Genomic DNA, 14,196 nt, shown 5'->3' on the forward strand with positions numbered 1-14,196 from the left:
TAAGGTTCATTCTCAACTTTCTCTATTGAATATAAGTTTGTTATTAATTTGTTATTATTACTTGACGTAAGCTTTCTACTTCAGTACTGAGTGGGTGTTCAGATAAGTGGGGTATGGATGCTAGGGCAGTTGCTTGCTCCTCCTGCAGAATGTGGCAGTTGGGAGATGTGGCACACGTCTCCGCTGGCTACATCTGCGGGAAGCGCACCCAACTACAGCTCCTTGAAAACCGTGTTAGGGAAATGGAGCTGGAGCTGGATGAACTACGGATCATTCGGGAGGCAGAGGGGGTAATTGAGAGGAGTTATCGGGAGTTGGTCACTCCTAAGGCTCAGGACGAGGATAGATGGGTTACAGTTAGGGGGAGGAAAGGGGACAGACAGACAGTGCAGAGATCCCCTGTGGGCATTCCCCTCAGCAATAAGTATACCGTTTTGGATACTGCTGGGGGGGATGACCTACCAGAGGAAAGCCATAGTAGTCAGTTCTCTGGCACCGAGCCTGACACTGTGGCAAAGGAGGGAAGGGGGCAGAATAGAAAAGTACTCGTGGTAGGGGACTCGATAGTTAGGGGAATCGACAGGAGATTTTGTGGTCAAGATTGGGATTCCCGGAAGGTATGTTGCCTCCCTGGTGCCAGGGTCCGGGACGTCTCCGATCGGGTGTATAAGGTTCTAAAAGGGGAGGGCGAACAGCCAGAAATCGTGTTACATATTGGCACAAATGATATAGCCAGAAATAGGATTGAGGATATAAAAAGTGATTTCAGGGAGTTAGGATGGAAGCTGCAGAGCAGGACGAACAGAGTAGTGTTCTCTGGTTTACTACCGGTGCCACGAGATAGCGAGGTGAGGAACAGGGAGCGGGCGCAGCTGAACACGTGGCTACGCAGCTGGTGTAGGAGGGAGGGCTTCAGATATGTAGATAATTGGGATGCCTTCTGGGGAAGGTGGGACCTGTACAAGAAGGACGGGTTGCATCTGAACTGGAAGGGGACCAATGTCCTGGGTGGAAGGTTTGCTCGAGTAGTTCGAGAGGGTTTAAACTAGTATGGCAGGGGGGTGGGAACCTGAGCTGTATACCAGAGGTGAGCGTTGATGCAGGTGAGGCAGTAGCAAGAGGTAGACCAGCTAGTGGGAAGGATTTTCCTGGGAAGGAACCAAGGGATCGGTTAAAGTGTGTTTGCTTTAATGCAAGGAGTATCAGGAATAAAAGTGATGAACTTAGAGCATGGATCAGTACCTGGTGCTATGATGTTGTGGCCATAACAGAGACATGGGTTTCTCAGGGGCAGGAATGGTTGGTGGATGTTCCAGGGTGTAGAACATTTAAAAAGAATAGGGAGGGGGGAAAAAGAGGAGGGGGTGTAGCACTACTAATCAGAGAGGGTATCACAGCTACAGAAGCTTCCATTGTCGAGGAAGATCTGCCTACTGAGTCAGTATGGGTGGAAATTAGGAACAGCAAGGGAGTAGTCACCTCGTTAGGGGTTTACTACAGGCCCCCCAATAGCAGCAGGGAGATTGAAGAAAGCATAGGTCGACAGATTTTGGAAAAGTGTGGACGCAGTAGGGTTGTTGTAATGGGTGACTTTAACTTTCCTAATATTGACTGGAACCTCCTTCGAGCAGAAGATTTGAATGGAGCTGTTTTTGTAAGGTGTGTTCAGGAGGGTTTCCTAACGCAGTACGTTGACAGGCCGACGAGGGGAGAGGCCATTCTAGACTTGGTGCTCGGAAACGAGCCGGGGCAGGTATCAGATCTTGTGGTGGGAGAGCATTTTGGTGATAGTGACCATAACTGCCTCACATTCTACATAGCTATGGAGAAGGAGAGGATTAGGCAAAATGGGAGGATATTTAATTGGGGAAGAGGAAACTATGATGCGATTAGACATGAGTTAGGAAGCATGGACTGGGAGCAGTTGTTCCATGGTAAGGGAACTATAGACATGTGGAGACTGTTTAAGGAACAGTTGTTGGGAGTGATGAGTAAATATGTCCCTCTGAGACAGGCAAGAAGGGGTAAGATAAAGGAACCTTGGATGACAAGAGCGGTGGAGCTTCTTGTGAAAAGGAAGAAGGTAGCTTACATAAGGTGGAGGAAGCTAGGGTCAAGTTCAGCTAGAGAGGATTACATGCAGGCAAGGAAGGAGCTCAAAAATGGTCTGAGGAGAGCCAGGAGGGGGCACGAGAAAGGCTTGGCAGAAGGAATCCGGGAAAACACAAAGGCATTTTACACTTACGTGAGGAATAAGAGAATGATCAAAGAAAGAGTAGGGCCGATCAGGGATAGCATAGGGAACTTGTGTGTGGAGCCTGAGGAGGTAGGGGAAGCCCTAAATGAGTTTTTTGCTTCTGTCTTTACGAAAGAAACGAACTTTGTAGTGAATGAAACCTTTGAAGAGCAGGTGTGCGTGCTGGAATGGATAGAGATAGAGGAAGCTGATGTGCTGAAAATTTTGTCAAACATTAAGATTGACAAGTCGCCAGGCCCGGACCAGATTTGTCCTCGGCTGCTTTGGGAAGCGAGAAATGCAATTGCTTCGCCACTTGCGAAGATCTTTGCATCCTCGCTCTCCACTGGAGTCGTACCTGAGGACTGGAGAGAGGCAAATGTAATTCCTCTCTTCAAGAAAGGAAATAGGGAAATCCCCGGCAATTATAGGCCAGTAAGTCTCACGTCTGTCGTCTGCAAGGTGTTAGAAAGGATTCTGAGGGATAAGATTTATGACCATCTGGAAGAGCATGGCTTGATCAAATACAGTCAACACGGCTTTGTGAGGGGTAGGTCATGCCTTACAAACCTTATCGAGTTTTTTGAGGATGTGACTAGAAAAGTTGATGAGGGTCGAGCTGTGGATGTGGTGTATATGGACTTCAGTAAGGCATTTGATAAGGTTCCCCATGGTAGGCTCATTCAGAAGGTCAGGAGGAATGGGATACAGGGGAACTTAGCTGCTTGGATACAGAATTGGCTGGCCAACAGAAGACAGCGAGTGGTAGTAGAAGGAAAATATTCTGCCTGGAAGTCAGTGGTGAGTGGGGTTCAACAGGGCTCTGTCCTTGGGCCTCTACTGTTTGTAATTTTTATTAATGACTTGGATGAGGGGATTGAAGGATGGGTCAGCAAGTTTGCAGACGACACAAAGGTCGGAGGTGTCGTTGACAGTGTAGAGGGCTGTTGTAGGCTGCAGCGGGACATTGACAGGATGCAGAGATGGGCTGAGAGGTGGCAGATGGAGTTCAACCTGGATAAATGCGAGGTGATGCATTTTGGAAAGTCGAATTTGAAAGCTGAGTACAGGATTAAGGATAGGATTCTTGGCAGCGTGGAGGAACAGAGGGATCTTGGTGTGCAGATACATAGATCCCTTAAAATGGCCACCCAAGTGGACAGGGTTGTTAAGAAAGCATATGGTGTTTTGGCTTTCATTAACAGGGGGATTGAGTTTAAGAGTCGTGAGATCTTGTTGCAGCTCTATAAAACTTTGGTTAGACCGCACTTGGAATACTGCGTCCAGTTCTGGTCGCCCTATTATAGGAAAGATGTGGATGCTTTGGAGAGGGTTCAGAGGAGGTTTACCAGGATGCTGCCTGGACTGGAGGGCTTATCTTATGAAGAGAGGTTGACTGAGCTCGGTCTCTTTTCACTGGAGAAAAGGAGGAGGAGAGGGGACCTAATTGAGGTATACAAGATAATGAGAGGCATAGATAGAGTTGATAGCCAGAGACTATTTCCCAGGGCAGAAATGGCTAGCATGAGGGGTCATAGTTTTAAGCTGGTTGGTGGAAAGTATAGAGGGGATGTCAGAGGCAGGTTCTTTACGCAGAGAGTTGTGAGAGCATGGAATGCGTTGCCAGCAGCAGTTGTGGAAGCAAGGTCATTGGGGTCATTTAAGAGATTGCTGGACATGTATATGGTCACAGAAATTTGAGGGTGCATACATGAGGATCAATGGTCGGCACAACATCGTGGGCTGAAGGGCCTGTTCTGTGCTGTACTGTTCTATGTTCTATGTTCTTCACAATTGTTTCAATTTCCCCTTTGTGTTTTGCGGAAACCTCACTCTCTTTCTCCCTTTCAAATGGTCATCGAAAGCCTTCGAAGTACGAGTAAGAATAACGTATTTGTCACCAGACATGGACGGTGCTAAGAGGCCTCCACCTTACATTGAAAGAGTACATCCAATTAAAGTGCATTGCATCAGGATGTATGCCACTGCTCACCTTTTGCTTCATGATCTCTTCTGTGCTTCCAAAAGCTGGACATGTACTTCTTACCACAAATGTTACAAACCATGTCATCTAGATAGGAAACAGGATTCTGAATTATTGAAGTAATCTGAAAAAAAACGGGAAACATTTTAACAGCAAATAAGGGTGGACAGCAATTTACAATCAAAAGCTTGTTTTTAACCTGATTGACGGTTTTGAATTTGATTGTCCTCTTTTGGGGCATCCCGTAATGCAGTGAATTGGCAAGCAACAGGCAATTTAGAATTACCTGCAAGAGACACTATGATTAAAATAAACTGCAATCCATTCTACAGCACACACAAAATATCATAAAAATATTAGTTATTTCTAATCTGCAATACATCTCCCACCATTTATATTCTAAAAACCAGTATTGTGCACATTTCTTGATCGATGAGATTGATTGTGAAAAGGATGATAGCTTAATGTCATTACTATCATAAGCTCCAGGATGTCTCCCAGCCCTCCCCTTTGGGCACTGAGTTTCCACAATGCATAAATCACATTCAGCATTCTCCATGTAGAAGGGAGGGCATTCATCCTGCCACTGCAATGGATCCTTCCAGTTTGATAAGTAATGATCAAGGCACTTCATGAGGACCATTTTGTTGTTCTTACTTTGAGGAATAGCATTAGAACAAGTATTTTAAATGATAGGATGAAGTATCATTTTTTTTTTGAACAAATGGAATTAACCACTTCATGGGTAAACATCACACCGTCCTTTAAGATGACATGCAATTCTTCTGGAATCAATCTATAATAATTTCTAGGTGCTCGAAGTTTAATTCTGTTCCTTTTATTTCTCATCCTGGTAACTTGTAATCCCAAAACAATCTTTCATGGTATTACTGAAGGTCCTCACTCTAGCAAAAGCTAGATGAATCTTATATCCTCAGCTTAAGTCTTCATGAGTTTGGTCTTTTCAATTTCTGAATGCACTTCCAATCACATTTTAGTAAAAAACACATTCATCCTTCTGCCACGCACACACACACACACACACACACACACACACACACGCTCAGACTCTAACAGACTTCCTGAATCCAAGAGTTTTCACAGAGTATCTTAGAAATCCTCTCTCTCTCAAAACCCATTTCTATGGCAAGATGAATCACATTGGCCTTGCATCCAGGTACAGAGGCTGATTAATTATCTTTGAGACCACCAAATCTCTTTCATCTTGAACTGTTTAAAGTATAGAGGTTACCAACCTGATATTTTCAGTTGCCTGCTGGGACTTGAGGCTCTTGTACTAACAACTGCTAGCACACAAGCTATCGTTATCCTTAAAACACTACACCTTCTTCCCTTTAAGAAATCAGGACTTCCTTTAATCTCTAACAATCAGACCACCCAGACTTCAGAACAGGTTACATGACCCACTCCTTAATTTATCCTAAATTTGAGACACGATCCCAAAAATATTGTAAATATCATAATTGTAACCAAGTAGAACTTACAATGCAAGTTTATTTGATACAAAACACAAAGCTTTTGTACTGCAAGAACATCAAACTGAAACTAAACCTTCAATACCAAACAGAATTAGGACCTGACCTAAAGGTCAACCAAAATTAGAAATGCAGGTACAGATCTGTTCCAAAGGCTGCACGAGGAAAATGTTTGGCCGTATTAATTCAATGGTTTATCAGCTTCTCACTGCACCTGACCACAGGATTGGTCCAGATTCTTTCACTGGTGTCTTTTGGTCAACTGCCATACATCCAGAGTTCAGACAGTTTTCTGTTTGCAGAGAATTTTAATGGAGACTGATTTTCAGGTGTATTCCAAGTTAAACAGTTTATAATTTCTGAAGCAAATCCATCCTGTACCCAGAGCAATCAGCACCTTTTGAATCTCTGCATCTCCTAACTGGGGTTCTTCAAAGACTTGGCAGACTAGTCATTAAGAAAGGCAATTTTGGAACCTTTAACTTGGCAGTGGTTATTTTCCATTAAGAACAAAATTGGCAATGAGAAGAAACAATGATTCATTAATCAGGGATAGGATTTTTGATACTACGTTTTTAATCAGACCAAAACCTTAGTATACCAGGATCAGATAGGAGAAAGCAGCCAAACTTGATGGGGTTTTCTTTGCCCTGCAAGCTACAATTGGAAAACTCAACAACACTAAGTTGCTAAAATTTTTTTGGAAAAAAAAAATCGCACTCCAGAATAATAAAATGTGAGGCTGGATGAAGACAGCAGGCCAAGCAGCATCTCAGGAGCACAAAAGCTGACGTTTCGGGCCTAGACCCTTCATCAGAGAGGGGGATGGGGAGAGGGAGCTGGAATAAATAGGGAGAGAGGGGGAGGCGGACCAAAGATGGAGAGTAAAGAAGATAGGTGGACAGAGTATAGGTGGGGAGGTAGGGAGGGGATAGGTCAGTCCAGGGAAGACGGACAGGTCAAGGAGGTGGGATGAGGTTAGTAGGTAGCTGGGGGTGCGGCTTGGGGTGGGATGAAGGGATGGGTGAGAGGAAGAACTGGTTAGGGAGGCAGAGACAGGTTGGACCGGTTTTGGGATGCAGTGGGAGGGGGGGGAAGAGCTGGGCTGGTTGTGTGGTGCAGTGGGAGGAGGGGACGAACTAGGCTGGTTTAGGGATGCAGTAGGGCAAGGGGAGATTTTGAAACTGGTGAAGTCCACATTGATACCATATGGCTGCAGGGTTCCCAGGCGGAATATGAGTTGCTGTTCCTGCAACCTTCGGGTGGCATCATTGTGGCAGTGCAGGAGGCCCATGATGGACATGTCATCTAGAGAATGGGAGGGGGGAGTGGAAATGGTTTGCGACTGGGAGGTGCAGTTGTTTGTTGCGAACTGAGCGGAGGTGTTCTGCAAAGCGGTCCCCAAGCCTCCGCTTGGTTTCCCCAATGTAGAGGAAGCCGCACCGGGTACAGTGGATGCAGTATACCACATTGGCAGATGTGCAGGTGAACCTCTGCTTAATGTGGAATGTCATCTTGGGCCCTGGGATAGGGGTGAGGGAGGAGGTGTGGGGATAAGTGTAGCATTTCCTGCGGTTGCAGGGGAAGGTGCCGGGTGTGGTGGGGTTGGAGGGCAGTGTGGAGCGAACAAGGGAGTCACGGAGAGAGTGGTCTCTCCGGAAAGCAGACAGGGGAGGGGATGGAAAAATGTCTTGGGTGGTGGGGTCGGATTGTAAATGGCGGAAGTGTCGGAGGATGATGCGTTGTATCCGGAGGTTGGTAGGGTGGTGTGTGAGAACGAGGGGGATCCTCTTAGGGCGGTTGTGGCGGGGGCGGGGTGTGAGGGATGTGTTGCGGGAAATACGGGAGACGCGGTCAAGGGCGTTCTCGATCACTGTGGGGGTAAAGTTGCGGTCCTTAAAGAACTTGGACATCTGGGATGTGCGGGAGTGGAATGTCTTATCGTGGGAGCAGATGCGGCGGAGGCGGAGGAATTGGAAATAGGGGATGGAATTTTTGCAGGAGGGTGGGTGGGAGGTGGTGTATTCTAGGTAGCTGTGGGAGTCGGTGGGCTTGAAATGGACATCAGTTACATGCTGGTTGCCTGAGATGGAGACTGAGAGGTCCAGGAAGGTGAGGGATGTGCTGGAGATGGCCCAGGTGAACTGAAGGTTGAGGTGGAAGGTGTTGGTGAAGTGGATGAACTGTTCGAGCTCCTCTGGGGAGCAAGAGGCGGCGCCGATACAGTCATCAATGTATCCCCTTCCCCTACTGCATCCCTAAACCAGCCTAGTTCGTCCCCTCCCCCCACTGCACCACACAACCAGCCCAGCTCTTCCCCCCCACCCATTGCATCCCAAAACCAGTCCAACCTGTCTCTGCCTCCCTAACCGGTTCTTCCTCTCACCCATCCCTTCCTCCCACACCAAGCCGCACCCCCAGCTACCTACTAACCTCATCCCACCTCCTTGACCTGTCCGTCTTCCCTGGACTGACCTATCCCCTCCCTACCTCCCCACCTATACTCTCTCCACCTATCTTCTTTACTCTCCATCTTCGGTCCGCCTCCCCCTCTCTCCCTATTTATTCCAGCTCCCTCTCCCCATCCCCCTCTCTGATGAAGGGTCTAGGCCCGAAACGTCAGCTTTTGTGCTCCTGAGATGCTGCTTGGCCTGCTGTCTTCATCCAGCCTCACATTTTATTATCTTGGAATTCTCCAGCATCTGCAGTTCCCATTATCCCCGTACTCCATAATAACATGTTTTGTGCCAAATCTGAATAACTTGTTCGTTCAATGTGAAGTGCTGAAGACAGTAGTTTGCAAATATTTCAGAGATGAATGCTACAGCAATATCATTCCACAATCATTGGCATCATCTTGGCCTGCAAGTTCCTTTTCCCTTTGAAAGTTGCATTTTAATTTCCACTGTAATTATTGGAATAAATCATACTAAGAAAGACTACATTAAACTTACATTAGGTCCAGCCAACCCATTCCCTTTAAAGAAGTGTAAAATCATCTTCAATTTAGAAAACCTCCCAATTCTTTAAAATAACATACTTGATACAGGCACACTATTTTAAAAGAATTATCTGCGATGGATTGATTCAACTATGTAGAATTATTTACTAAAACATTATGTTTCATATTGGACTGAAATACGGCACAGATCGTACTTTAGTCATAAGATAGATACTGTGGTATCTTAGATTATGTATCGAGCATTTTTGATGTCAAAAATCAAAACCAAATTTCAAATATGGAAATTAACTTGCACCTGTTCAAACAAGTGAGTAAATTTACTTGGTTCTTAAATTTGGAAATATTTTCATTGAAAAACATTATTCAATTAGTCGCACTCCTCAGCCTTTTGTTTGCAGTTCTCCGAAGTACGTTTTCTCCACTGTACAGAGCAAGTGCATATTTTCAACACTCATGTAGCCTTAGCTGTCCTTCTCCTCCCATTTTTCACAGCCGATGGAGTCAGATATTTACTGGGCATTTTTCAACATCACAGGTGAGAATGACTAGAAATAATCCAGAGTGCCGAAACCAATCATACTATCTTATGATCATCAGATTTTGATTCCTGGGATTCTGCTATCAGTTAATAATCAGACTGGCTTCTGCAAACTCAGGGATCTGAATCTTTCAAGCAGCTACAAAGCTGTGCACATAGAAGCATGTTTGCGTATAGCACCCAATAATGTTGAGCATTTCTTCCAGGATCTTCCTATCTCACCTGACAAAGAAATGTGCAGCAGCCCTGCAGAATACCAATGAGGCAGAGTGGGGTTGGGAAAGTGAAAACACACCCCCATTTATTGATGGCCATATGATGAGCACCAATCTTTTAGGTGGGATGTGGGAGTAGGCAGAGTTGAGTTGGTTGTGGACCTACGCAGGTGTTAGATCAGGTTTTACAACAGTGCTTCCATACTTTTTTTCCACTATAACCCCACCTCAAGGCTTGAAAATTGTCAACACCTCTTAGGCGCGACTGAAAGGGCAAGGGTGTTCTAATTTCTAATCACAGCAGCCATTATTGCTGTAGATCTTAAAACTGAGGCTTTTGCTTGCAAACCCACTTTTCATTTCCCATTTTAAACTACCTAATATTTTCTGGTTAATGATACAGGTGAGATTTGCAGACTTCCTCCTCTCTCCACCACCACACCGCATCACCCCCCCACCGCCCCCACAAGATCTCTGTCTTTAAAGTCTATGAGACATTTACAGAGGATTCCAGGGAGCAAGAAAATTGTCTGCCAGAAGTTTAAACTTCCCAAGCAATTTCCACAGGTCTACACCCTTCCATTGGCTCCTGATTTACAGCTTTGGTCACATAAGAACATAATAAACAGGAGCAAGGGGAGGCCATTCAGCCCTCAAGCCTGTCCTGCTACTGTATAATATCATGGCTGATAAAACAGGAATGCCCAGTATTCATCATTATCACTGCATGTGAAATGATATCAGGGCATCACTGCTAAATGGGTAGATCCCCTTTGTTAACTCTTCATTGAACTTGACATGAAACTTGTACAAAGCTTGAAACGAAATTAGTTATAAACCTCTATACCACAGAACACCGAACTGAACCCGATGAAATAAATCCACTTCTCTTCTGATTGGATTACATTTTTCTGTGCTAACATTCCACCGATGTTGGCTAACATCTGCATCTTATCCAGAGGCCACTCGTTTAGCTTGAACTTAGGCTTAGGGACCCAACACTTATTAACAAAGTAAAACATCATGGTCAAAAGAACCAAGTATCACTCCTCAACATTCACACATCTGCCTTCCATCTCAGATCACTGGCTAGTATCAGAAATGGAATCGTTGGCTCTCAAATCCAGAGAAGTTACATTCAACTCCAGTTTGTGAATAACTTGTGAAGCACAGTCCATGTGGTGTATAGCATACTCTGGTGCTATTAGAAGGGGAGCTACAGATTTTTGACTCAGTGATAGTGAAGCAATGGCAATATATTTCTAAATCTACTTAGCTTATGGCTTAGAGAGGAATTTGAAGATGGTGGTTTTTCCATGCATCTGCTGCCAGCGTCATTCTAAGTGGCAGAGATCATGGGTTTGTAAGATGCCGTCTAAGGAGACTTAGTGAGTTATTGGATAACTGGATCCAATTCTTCTGTATTATTCCTTTTATATTTAAAGTTTATCATATAAAACAATAATGAAAATATTAACTCGTATCTCTACGACGAAGAGTAGGTAGAGGTGACAGCACAGCAGTAATGTGACTGGATTAGCAATCCAGAGGCTCAGGCTAATGCTTTGGGGACTTTACCTCAAATCGCATCACAGCAGGTAGCACAACTCGAATTTAATAATTAAACAAAAAATAATACAGATGGCTTAGCCAGCATTGCCTGCATGCCAGGCAAGCTCTTTTTTGAGAATGGCTCCATTTGATTCCATGGCCATCGTCCCAGGAAGCACAGGTGTAATTTTTCCAGTATTTCCATTTTGATATATATTGATAGCTTCCTATTATCTTCAGAGTAGGAAGATTCACATTCAGGGCCTCTGTCTTTGGAAACAGTATGAATCCTCATTTATTGGTGGCAGAGGATATTTTATTGTAAAGTCGTTCAGATAGTAACAAAACTAAACAGAAGCACAATCTCCCAGCCCAGTTAACCAAGGGACATCTGAAATTATCACCTGACATTTGTTAAAAATCAAGCACCAAAGCGTCAGGAATATTAACACTGGATTGGTCAGTCTAAGGGAAAAAAAATCATTGAAATTTATGACACAATGGTAAAAATAATTTAAAATTGTACATGGTCAATTTTTGCAAAACATATTTATTATATTTAAGTTAAAGACTTCAGACCCAGATGTTGGAGGATATGTTGAGGGAGAACAGTCTACAACTTCACACAAGATTCATGAAAATCAGGACAGAAAGCCTGAAATTGCAGTTTGTCACTCAATTTTGACATATCCTGCACCGTGGACACTTGTCCCCACAGAACACGTAATTTTTAAGTTAGGGAGACCTTCTATATTCCCATTCCCACAGCACTGTTAGAAATTCTTACATCAGGCACAACTAGGTCTTTAACTGGTGAACGAGTTGATAAAATTTGAACAACCGAGCTCACCCTGAAAAGTTTTTATTGTGGAACGAGGTTAAATGATTAATTAATAGATTTTAAGCTAGTTTGTTTGTACACGTTTTTTGGGACATTTTAAATTTCTTCCTCCACCCAACATATATGATCCGACCTTTAATTTTGATCTTCTTTTAAAAAAGACATCATTTTCTGTTTTTTGTTTCCTGTTTGTACAAATTCTTGAACATAATTAGTTTCTTTGAGAGAACACTACAACCAATTGTCATACTATTGCAGGGTGCTTAAGATAAAATTCCAACCAGACAGATTGCTTGACCCAACAACAAGGCTTACTTCAAATATGAGCATCATTGACAAACAACTCTGAGCCACAGATTTCAGAGAGATTTTAAATATTCCAGTTATTAGAAAAAGTAACATACATAAATAAGTGACCACCTTTCATTATTTGTAAAGCATTCTGGGCATTCAAGGATTGTAACATGTGCTTTAAAAATGCAAGTTGTTTCATTCCACTGAACAATTTAGACCAATATTTACCTGAGTTCTGCCGCAAATCATTATTCTGATAATGCTGCTGGCATGAGTTAGTTGGTGTAAAGATGTGACATTCTGTAAAACAAACAATTTCACTTTGTTTCTCATGAAGGAGAATACAGATTGGACTGTACAGTCCAGACTTGTATTTTCAACAAGAAGTTTTTATCTTCAGTTGAAGTAATTACCATCAGTATGCTTAATCAATCAGTGCCATGTTTTATGCCCAGGAACTCTTCCCAATTGTTCCATCTTCTTACGAGGAGTAGTCTCTATTTGCTCGGTCTAGATTTTTCATCCTATCATATACATATCATGTAACAGACAATAGGTGCTGGAGTAGGCCATTTGGCCCTTTGAGCCAGCACCATCATTCATTATGATCATAGCTGATCATCCACAATCAGTACCCTGTTCCTGCTTTATCCCCATAACCCTTGATTCCACTATCTTTAAGAGCTCTGTCCATCTCTTTCTTGAAAGTATCCAGAGACTTTGGCCTCCACTACTTTCTGGGGCAGAGCATTCATATATCCACTACTCTCTGGGGGAAGAAGTTTCTCCTCAACTCTGTTCTAAATGGCCTACCCCTTATTTTTAAACTGTGTCCTCTGGTTCTGGACTCACCCAGCAGCGGAAACATGCTTCCTGCCTCCAGATTGTCCAATCCCTTAAATAATCTTATGCGTCTCAATCAGATCCCCTCTCATCCTTCTAAACTCAAGTGTATACAAGCCCAGTCGCTCCAATCTTTCAACACATGATAGTCTTGTTATTCCAGGAATTGACCTCGTGAACCTACACTGCACTCCCTCAATAGCCAGAATGTCCTTCCTCAAATTTGGAGACCAAAACTGCACACAATACTCCAGGTGCGGTCTTACTAGGGCCCTGTACAGCTGCAGAAGGACCTCTTTGCTCCTATACTCAATTCCTCTTGTTATGAAGGCCAGCATGCTATTAGCTTTCTTTACTGCCTGCTGTACCTGCATGCTTACTTTCATTGACTGATACGCAAGAACACCCAGATCTCATTGTACTTCCCCTTTGCCTAACTTGACTCCATTTAGATAGTAATCTGCCTTCCTGTTTTTGCCAAAGTGGATATCTACACATTTACCCACATTAAACTGCATCTGCCATGGATCTGTCCACTCACCTAGCCTGTCCAAGTCACCCTGTATTCTCATAACATCTTCCTCACATTTCACCCTGCCACCCAGCTTTGTGTCATCAGCAAATTTGCTAATATTACTTTTAATGCCTTCATCGATATCGTTAATGTATATTGTAAATAGCTGTGGTCCCAGCACCGAACCTCGTGGAACCCCACTGGTCACTGCCTGCCATTCCGAAAGGAACCTGTTTAATCACTACTCTTTGCTTCCTGTCAGCCAGCCAATTTTCAATCCAAGCCAGTATTTTGCCCCCAATACCATGTGCCCTAATTTTGCTCACTAATCTCCTATGTGGGGCTTTATCAAAGGCTTTCTGAAAGTCCAGGTATACTACATCCACTGGCTCTCCCTTGTCCATCTTCATAGTTACATCCTCAAAAAATTCCAGAAGATTAGTCAAGCACGATTTCGCCTTCGTAAATCCATGCTGACTCTGACCTACCCTATTACTGCTATCCAAATGATTCGTAATTTCATCTTTTATAATTGACTCCAGCATCTTTCCCACCACTGACGTCAGGCTAACAGTCTATAATTCCCTGTTTTCTCTCTCCCTCCTTTCTCGAAAAGTGGGACAACATTAGCCACCCTCCAATCCACAGGAACTGATCCTGAATTTATAGAACATTGGAAAATAATTACCAATGCGTCCACAATTTCTAGAGCCACCTCCTTA

At 43.8% G+C, this 14,196-nt stretch overlaps 1 protein-coding gene across 2 annotated transcripts in view; it reads left to right on the plus strand.

The window, feature by feature from the left end:
- Positions 1–14,196, plus strand: part of znf618 (zinc finger protein 618) — a 228,833-nt gene that overhangs the window by 184,620 nt on the left and 30,017 nt on the right. The window lies entirely within an intron of this gene.

Source organism: Stegostoma tigrinum, chromosome 29, assembly GCF_030684315.1.
Source record: "Stegostoma tigrinum isolate sSteTig4 chromosome 29, sSteTig4.hap1, whole genome shotgun sequence".
Lineage (NCBI taxonomy): Eukaryota > Metazoa > Chordata > Chondrichthyes > Orectolobiformes > Stegostomatidae > Stegostoma > Stegostoma tigrinum.